Source organism: Gorilla gorilla, chromosome 4 (assembly GCF_029281585.2).
Source record: "Gorilla gorilla gorilla isolate KB3781 chromosome 4, NHGRI_mGorGor1-v2.1_pri, whole genome shotgun sequence".
Classification (NCBI taxonomy): domain Eukaryota; kingdom Metazoa; phylum Chordata; class Mammalia; order Primates; family Hominidae; genus Gorilla; species Gorilla gorilla.
Window position 1 is genome coordinate 100647612 of NC_073228.2, and position 8228 is coordinate 100655839.

General features: G+C 38.4%; 1 pseudogene; it reads left to right on the forward strand.

Annotated features, from left to right (window-relative positions):
- The window catches only part of LOC109026772 (NADH dehydrogenase [ubiquinone] 1 alpha subcomplex subunit 5-like), a 30972-nt pseudogene extending 23549 nt beyond the window's left edge, over positions 1-7423 (forward strand).
- Positions 7424-8228: the final 805 nt, after the last annotated feature.

Genomic DNA, 8228 nt, shown 5'->3' on the forward strand with positions numbered 1-8228 from the left:
CATCATAAATTAATACATAAGCCATCTGATGTTTAGACATTGGTCTCTCATGAGCTTGGGTTAAAGTGAGTTGGTCCATGAGACAAATCTATTCTCAGACACTAACTGAATCAGGCATTAATGCCTATGGAACAAGACTCCTAGACCAAGGATAAGGATAACTCAAGTTTAAACAACTTCAGAGGGCTTTGGATAGCCACTGGCCTCTCCTTGTGACATTTCTCCAGTTAATTTGAACCTTCTTTAAGCCATAATTTAAATATTCCTCTTGAAGAAAGTACTTAGATAAGGGCAGATCCAAAATTTTATTCTGGAGTGTGACTTCTGAAAGCATGTGAATGAAACTCAATTTCTATTCTGTCATTGCTGTAAATCAGGGTAGCATCACGAAAGGGCACCAAACACATAATGTTAAGCAGAGGACTGGGGTATATGCCATTATACATTAGGAACAAAATGCAGACATTTTTATGTAAGATTTTTCTCCAGCATTCCACTAACCGTTAATAACCTCCTCCCATTGCTTTTATGTAACTTTACTCATGGGAATTTTATACAATGTGACTAACTCATAAAATTTTAATAGAATTGGACATATGGCTAAAAATATCATCTGTTACTGTAATTATTAAGCAACTTTATGCTTCAGAACAGAATCAAGTGAGGTTGGGAAAAACAAGTCCTTAGAGAAAAGTTACTTGCTTGCTAATTCAGTGTGTATGGACAGAGTTGTCCTTAACTCAATAGTCTAACACAGGTTTGAAGTAAGCATAAGAGACTTAGAGAATTTTAGTCCCTTTTCCTGGGGATTTAGTGTTCTGTGACAAATAGAACTCACATATTTCTTCTTGCATGATAAAAAGTCACCACCAGCATTTAATGATATCCAGAATTTTTAAAAAGAAACAGCTAAAAGAAAACCCTAAGTATTTGCAAAATATACATTGATGAACCTTCTCTTCCCTTATTTTACTATTTGTTTCATCTTATATTTTCAAAGTCAAAAAATGCAAAACTTCAAAACAGTGACAGCTTAATAATAACTGCCATTTCTTTAATGCTTAACAAGGCACATTGCCAAATACTTTACATATTGTCGTGAAGCTAGTGAGATGTAACTTTTTTCAGTCTTGAGAAGCTTCCAGATAGTTGTGTCTGAATGGAGGCAGCAGATCCCTTAGAGTAGATCTTCACTGGAGACGACTCCGTTTCCTTTCTTGGATTTTTGAAGGTATGCAAATGCACCACGAGTAAGTGGTAATCATTGTCTTCGAGGAAGGATGTAACAGAATCTTCTACAACCGAACAAAGTCTTCTCTTCCCAATGTCCTGGCATTAAGAAAAGTTTAGTAAATTTACTCAGAAAATTAAAAATGCTCATTTGGGGAGAAATAAGAACAAGATCCAAACTCTCTCTCTTTGAGGCTCAACTCTACTAAAATTTCAATGATAAATGAAAATGGCACAAACCAAGATATTTATGTAGGAAATGATACCAAGGACCACAAAGGGCAACTTGGCTTTAAGGAAGAGGGCATAGAATGGAGACCTGGATTTGACACCAGATCTGAACACTTTTGTGCAAACTTGACTTCAGAAGAACTTGTTACTAATAATTGGATTCAGAAAGCTCCTGGAAAACCCCTTTAGTTTACACAGCACATGCTCAGCCATCCAGCTCTTTGGACAGACTAAGGAAAAGAGAGGATTGAAGAGGATAATTACAAACTCTTGTCTTGTTTTTTGACGTGTAGATTTAGGTTCCAATAGAGACTCATCACCACAATTATTTCTGTTCTGCTTTTCAAGCCAAATTGAGGCAGATCAAAGGATGCCTGAAGAGTAACTTGGGCTGGCATCTTCTTCCATCAGTAAAGAAATTCATAATGGCAGCAGGGCTGCATTTACAAATGAGCTGATTGAGTAATGCACAACCACAGAGAGTGATGTCCTCATTGATTATGAAGGAAATAGCTCTCCTGGTTGATAATTGTGTATAATTCTCTACATTTTCAAAATTGTATGTATTATATATATGCATACACAGACTTACATATGCTACACAAATCCATAATCAGGAGAGGGTAGAGGACCCATGGACACTCAATATGAGCATATATGAATCCGGGCTCATATTGGATGTAAAAGTTATGTAGGACTCAATTTACATGCTTCTCTTCTCCTTCCTGTCTTTCCCAGCATGACCCCCTCCCCAAGACTATCAAAAACCACAGCTGTCTAGGGGATGTAGCTCTTCCTGTTTGCTGAGAGGCTATAAAGATACTACTTAGACAATAGGCTCCAACAACCCCGTGAAGATGCCCTGCTCTCTCTACACAGCTGGGCTATGAGACGGCATTCCCGTCACATAGATATAGAGGCCATTAAACTGACTGTGGGTTATTAGTACCACTTAGTCTAAGAACAATGAATTTGAGGCTGTGAATAAGAAAGGAGCTATGTTTTTGAGATGGACTTCACCCTCTAGAAGTCACTTCTATGTAATTTTAGATAGTAATGAAGAGGATAATGCAGCAGTAGACTGGACTTTATAAGAAATGACATCTGGACATATGTGCTTTCTGGATGCTTTACACTTCTACAAAGCAGAATTCTAGCTTCACAAAGCCAACCACTGGCAAGGGCCATATAAGTATGATCAACAATTGTCAACACTCCCCTGCTTCTCTCTGTTCTTGGAACAAAGTTCAAAATACCTAACATCCTCTTTTGTGCCCTGCCTTATCTAGGCCCACTTACCTTTCCAGCCTCCTCTGCCTGCAGTTGCCCACCTGCCATACACAAAGAACCCAACTGGCCCCTAACCAAGTGATCCAAATACTCAATACAATCCCAATACAAATTTCAGCAGAGGGGTGTTGTGTGTGTATGTGTGTGTCTGTGTGTGTGTGTGTGTGTGTGTGTGTATGTGTGTGTCTGTGTGTGTGTGTGTGTGTGTCTGTGTGTGTGTATGTAAACAGACAAATTGATATAGTAATCCAAAATGCATGTGAAATGCAAAGGACTAAGTATAGCAAGTCATAGTCAGTCTAGAAGAAGAACTGCAGAATTGGAAGAGGAGTTCTATCCACTGCCAAGGCAAATTATAAAGCTAGAGCAACAGTGTAGTATTGGCATAATCATATGCAAGTAGGCTAATAGAATAGAATAGGGAGTCCAGAAGCAGACCCACATATATAAGAATACAAATGACAAAAAATCATATAGCAGAGAAGTGGGGATTTGTCATCACAACAAATTATGTTAAATTAATTGCATACCTATATAGGAAAAACATAAATCTGAACCTCCTACCTGATACTACTAAAAAAATCAACTCCAGATAAATTGTAGATCTAAATATGAAGTGCAAAACAATACAACTTTCAGAGGAAAACATGAGAGATTATTTTGGAATAAATGAAAGTTTATTAAATAGGATACAAAAGGTACCAGAAATTTTAAAAATAAAAATGAAAAAGTTGTATTTATCTAAAAAACAAAACAAAAAACTAGTGGCCATGAAAAGGTAAGTCATTCGGTGGGAAATGGTATTTGCAACACAAATGTCTGACAAATGGCTCATATTTTTCAAGAATATATAACTCTTATAATCAATAAGGAAAAGACACACAAACCAACAGAAAAAAATAGGCAAAAGAGGCACTTTATGAAAGAGAATATCGAAACATGAAAGTATTCAACCTCATTAGCCAGAAATTGCAAATTAAAATTACATGTGATATATCTGTACACTCACCAGAGTGACATAAATTAAAAAGACCAGGCCGGGCGCGGTGGCTCAAGCCTGTAATTCCAGCACTTTGGGAGGCCGAGGCGGGTGGATCACGAGGTCAGGAGATCGAGACCATCCTGGCTAACACGGTGAAACCCCATCTCTACTAAAAAATACAAAAAAAAAAAAAAAAAAAAAAACAGCCAGGTGTGGTGGCGGGTGCCTGTAGTCCCAGCTACTCTGGAGGCTGAAGCAGGAGAATGGCGTGAACCCAGGAGGCGGAGCTTGCACTGAGCCGAGATCACGCCACTGCACTCCAGCCTGGGGGACAGAGCGAGACTCCGTCTCAAAAAAAAAAAAAAAAAAAATTAAGAAGACCAACAATACCATATCCCGATGAGGTTATGTACCGCAGGTGGCAATGTAAATAGAAATGACCATGTTAGAAAACTGACGGTATTTATTTAAGTTGATTATATTCCTGTGACTCAGTAATTCCATCCCTAGATATACGCCCAACAGGAATGTAAATAGGAATATGTGCATAGGAATAGTCATAGTAGCAGCATTTGTAATAACCCCAAATTAAAAACAATCCCAATGTCTATCAACAGTAGAATGATAAATTGTGCTACATCCCTATAATGGTGCACTATATGCAATGAAGATGAATGAACTAAAACTACAATGAATCTCTCAAACATAACTGGCGAGAAAGTTGCCAGATGCAACCTTGTACATAGTATACAATTCAATCACTTATATGAAGTTCTAAAACAGGCAAAACTAATGTATTGGGACAGAGCCAGTATAACATTCATCTCCAGAGGAGCTAATAACTAGAAGAAGGCACAGGGGGACTCTGGGATGCTGGTAATATTCTGTTTCTTGACCTAGGAGTTAGTCACAGAGATGCACGTAGTTAATAAAGGATCCTTGAGCTATACATTTTATTTGTGTATTTGTCTTTATGTATGCATGCATGCATGCTTAAATAAAATAATTCACCTTTTAAAAAAGCATTTTGTAGGAATCTTCAAGGCTGCCACTTACCCTCGTTTGAGGGAGGCTTTGATTCCCTTAAAGCTTGACCAGTTGAAATTGCAGGGAAGTCCTATTTAGAAGATAAAAAATTAAGAGATCCGTGGAAAGTGACAATTGCTTAAGTTGGGTCTTGAGTATATTTCATTACTTTCTATTGTCTCAATATATTAGTCTCTCTAGTTTTGTATGTTTTACATTTTCTATAATAAAAGCATTTTTTTTTTCCTGAAAATCTATGGAAGTTTTGCGTCCAACTCATATCAGCTACTGGGGTCTATTTCTATTCTATTTAGTATGTTAGCCCCCTAAGAAAACATTGTCATCAAAGCTTTTCGCTTACATAGGAAAGCTCTCCTCCTAGTTATTTGAATCTTTGGAAGTTATTTCTTGTGTATTCTGGTTTCTTTTTCTTCTTCTTAAAAATAAATATGATCGGGATTTCCTCTTGATCAAGACACCTACCAGCCAATTACCTTTCTTCCCACCCTCCTGTCATCACATAATGAATGACCAAATGACAAAAATAAACTCCAATGGAGAACACACATGGAAGTAGATAAAACTAAAAAATACGAGCTGAGAAGAGGAGACATCTATGTCTGGCTAAAGAGAGGCCCCATGCCAGATTAACTGAAAAGGAAATGATTAATTACAGCAATGTAGCAATAGAGATGCCCCAAGCGTTTCAGTGAAATCAAATGACGCAAGTTAGAGTCCAAAATAACAGGACGATTGACTTGGGAGTGGTGAAAACACTTTTAAAAATGTTTATGTCACATAAAAATGGCCCCGTTTTTACAAAAACAAACAAAAGAAATACTTTAAAAGGTCAATACAGTAAAGCTACAGATAAAAGCTACAGATAATTTTATTTTCTATACACCAAATGTTCTTCCTAAATTGGAGGATAGAAGCAGTGCTTTATAAGTCACTGATTTATTTTTTTAAACCATGGAAAAAGTGGTTACCATTCAGGAAGTCACAGATTCCTACATGTAAAAATATCTAACTCTGATCTATTTTTATTTTGGAATTACCATTTTTATATTCGTTTCATAACATTTTTTATGCCATTTTCACTTCTCTTTAAGGTTGAACTTTTGTTCATTTTTTTCTCCTCTTCAGCCTAGATAAAGTGCTGTGCCCTCCCAGGTAAGGAATAGAGTGAAGAGTCCCTTTGTCCTGCAATCTAGTTCTACCACCATCTTGCCTCTTCACAGAGAGAGAATAAGGAAAAGTGGCTCAGCTTTTTCACTAATTAAATTGCAACTCCCCAGTTGGAAGTTGGGCAGGCTGCAAAAATAAACTCCATTGTAGCTCAGTCCCTTGGAAATTCTAAACCAGTATGTATCCCCACCAACCCAAGCATCATGCTGGGTGTACTGTGAGACTCCAGGCTTGAATCTCAGCAGGAAGGAGGTTTAATGGTGTTACACAGGAAGTAGTTTACAGTCCATGTTTCTTTGCAATGAAGAAATTCATTGAAATTAACAAAGAAAAACATCAAAATATAAAACATGCCTGCTCTTTCTCTTCAGCAGTGCCTAAACTTATTTTAGGCCAGGAACAGTGTCTCATGCCTGTAATCCCAGCATTTTGGGAGGACAAGGTGGATCACCTGAGGTCAGGAGTTCGAGACCAGGCTGGTCAATATGGCAAAACCTTGTCTCTACTAAAAATACAAAAATTAGTCACTCACGGTGGTGCACACCTGTAATCACAGTTACTTGGGAGGCTGAGGCAGGAGAATCGCTTGAACCTGGGAGGCAGAGGCTGCAGTGAGCGAGATCATGCCCCTGCACTCCAGCCTGGGCAGCAGAACAAGACTCCGTCTCAAAATAACTAACTAACTAACTAACTAACTAACTAACTAAATAAATAAATAAATAAATAAATAAATAAACTTATTCTAATCCCTCATTGAATGGAGGTAAAGGACAGAGAACAGTTGGGGATAGCCCAACAAAAGCAATTCCAAGCAAACAGAGGCTGAACCATTCCCCAGATAACAAGAAAAGAACCTCAAGTTTCTCAGAGGCGATGAACTACCTTGTAGCAATGCAGTATAAAAGTAATGGTAACTTGTGGTGGGTAGCTTTCAGTATGTATGAAGGACCCCTCCTTATCCATAACTTTAAAAGAGCCAGAATTTAAAATAAGAGTTATCACTTAAGCTGAGGTTGAGATTTATTTTTTCCTGTAAGTGATAGTAAAAGTTTTGATATAAAGACATGGTGGCAAGGAGAGCATGGAATAGCAAGAACAGAATCAGACACTGAGGAACACCATTGGCTTTATGAAAGAGCCTACATGAGAGGCTAAGAATATTGTACACAAAGACTCTTGATATTCTTTAGCAAATCCCTAAAAATGAAGCATATAAAAAGCATACAGAACAGATTACAAATGACAAGCTGGCTATGGCTGAAGTGGAACCAGATGTTAAAGAACTAGAAGACCAACTTCAAGGTGGCCCAATAGAAGAGCGATTCTTCAGGCTGCAAATGAACTAAGTCTGGCAAGAAAAATAATGCAGTGGAAATTATGGGAACCATTAGTATAAGAGTTCCCACCAATCAGTGGGAATGACCAATACAATCATTAAATGATTTCAGCAGGTGGATGGGAAACCGATGTAACTAAATATTCTGTTATATTAAAAGTGTGTTGGCCGGGCGCAGTAGCTCACGCCTGTAATCCCAGCACTTTGGGAGGGCAAGGCGGGCGGATCACGAGGTCAGGAGATTGAGACCATCCTGGGTAACACAGTGAAACCCCGTCTCTACTAAAAATACAAAAAAATTAGCCAGGCGTGTTGGTGGGCGCCTGTAGTCTCAGCTACTCGGGAAGCTGAGGCAGTAAAATCGCTTGAACCCGGGAGGCGGAGGTTGTAGTGAGCCGAGATCGGAGATCGCACCATTGCACTCCAGCCTGGGCGACAGAGCGAGACTCCGTCTCAAAAAAAAAAAAAAAAAAGTGTGTCCATGTCATCAATATATTGTAATCAAGAAAACTCATGCAGAAAATATTTAGCAGACTTGTTAAAATAAGTGACTTGTAATACTGTTTTGTAGATCAACTGTTTTTTTTTTTTTTTTTTTTTTACTTTAAGTTCTGGGATGTATGTGCAGAACATGCAGGTTAGTTACACAGGTATACATGCGCCATGGTGGTCTGCTGCACCTATCAACCCGTCATCTAGGTTTTAAGCCCCGCATCCATTAGGTAGTTGTCCTAATGCTCTCCCTCCTCTTTCCCTCCACTCCCCAATAGGCCCTGATGTGTGATGTTCCCCTCCCTGTGTCCATGTGTTGTCATTGTTCAACTCCACTTATGAGTGAAAACATGTGGTGTTTGGTTTTCTGTTCCTGTGTTAGTTTGCTGAGAATGATGGTTTCCAGCTTCATCCATGTCCTTGCAAAGAACATGAACTCCTTCTTTTTTATGG